Here is a 1,863-nt window from a genome sequence, read left to right on the forward strand (position 1 = left end):
TTAAAACACAATATTAGTTAAATTTATCATTAAAAACTCATTGTTTAAGAGCAAATGGTGCATTTGGAGACCAAATTTCAGTTATGATTTATTTCAAAACAATTTCTTTTCTTTTTGCTGAAAAGATCTCAAGAATGGGATCATATTGACTAAGTAGCTTTCTCAATATTTCATTCTTAGCATTATTATGATAACATAGACAGGTCAACAACAGGTCTAGACTTAGCATGAATTTCATCTCTTTGGTGATATCATTATGTTTCAATTAATATGCATAAAACATAATGGATAACACATGTTGGTTTTTGATGCTCCTTATCTATTCTCAAGGCTTATTTAGCTTTCTCCAGATCACCTCAATTTGACTTTGACCTCCTCAATTTGGTCAAAATTTTAATGACACAACATATTTTTGAAAATTTCATAGTTTTTTCTTTTCAAATTTACAAACATATGTGAGGTTAAACGTTGGACTTACAGGCCACGCAAGGCGGACTTACAGGCCTTCATTCTGAATGTTTAAAGGACTTATATGATTGCCTCAACCCCTGTAGTTCTAGAAATTAACCCTCATGTTTGTATTTTCTTAAAAAAGTTTGTGAACAAATATCAAATTTTGGTTGATAAAATGTTTAAAATTATTAGTTCACAGTTGTTCTTTGTCATTCTTAAATCAGATATTTCATTTTGGTGACCAAATACCAAAAAGCTTGTGTATGGATAATCACTTTTCTGCCTATCATTTGAAAAGATTTATCTAGGAACATGCATAGCCAACAATGTAACTCCACATAAGACATAGCAGTTTCTTTATTTTTATATAACTATAGATTTTACACATCATGAGAAAGCAAGCATATAAGTTAATGACTGTACTAAGTGTTCTTTTTTAGCGTATTAATCCATATGATTGGCTAAGTAGTCAATGTACTATCATTTCCCAAATTAACACAGTTTTAAATTCTGACACCCCAATATCTCCTATTTGACAGATAAATGGCTATCCTGTTTGACCATAAGTGGTCAACAGGACCAAACATATATGTGAGTACATGTCCTTTCAAAACAGAGATATTGATATAATTTTAAGTGAAATAATAGAAAACAAGTTATAGTTGCCCCAAATGCTTTCAGTTTTCCAGGTTAATGGCTATCCTTTCAATTTGAAAACAGATGACAGGACCAAATATATACAGGTATACGCCTTTCCAACTTGAGCAAATGACATAATTTTCAGCAAAAGTAACTCTTTGAGACTTTTCATTAAAAATTTTCTTTTTAAGCTTCTTTAAAGCTTGAACTGAATAGTATTATCATATCTCTAAACCACTAACAACTTACTCTTGCAAATTCAAAAGATGTTTTGATCAAACAGGTTTGTTAACAATTTTCGATCATGCATAACATTTTGACACAAAAACACATCCTGACACAATCACAAGCATATCATACTCAAATCATGGTCATCAATAATGTCATTAAAACAAGCAGACTTCACACAATTCATTGTTTAACTAATCCTAATAACATTCCTGATCAGAGTAAACACATATTCAAACAATCAATCATGACATCAGATAAGTATATAATCATATTTTGACAATTCAAACTACTTATCATAACATCCTAACAGTCAACTGATAAACAAACATAAGCATCAATGACACCTAATTTGCACATTTACTCATTTAAGCACATATCAGTCAACATAAAAAATTATCATATTTAAGCACATTCACACAACATTCAATTTGTTGAACCTCAATCAATATAATCAATCAACATAAAGAGGAACACACCAAGCACACATCATCAATCAGACCTCATTTAGAGTTGATCCTTCTCAGGGCTTTCAGAAGAAAG

Source organism: Bidens hawaiensis, unplaced genomic scaffold, assembly GCF_021521415.1.
Source record: "Bidens hawaiensis isolate Kalapana, Puna unplaced genomic scaffold, B.hawaiensis_p1.1 tig00020798_1, whole genome shotgun sequence".
Classification (NCBI taxonomy): domain Eukaryota; kingdom Viridiplantae; phylum Streptophyta; class Magnoliopsida; order Asterales; family Asteraceae; genus Bidens; species Bidens hawaiensis.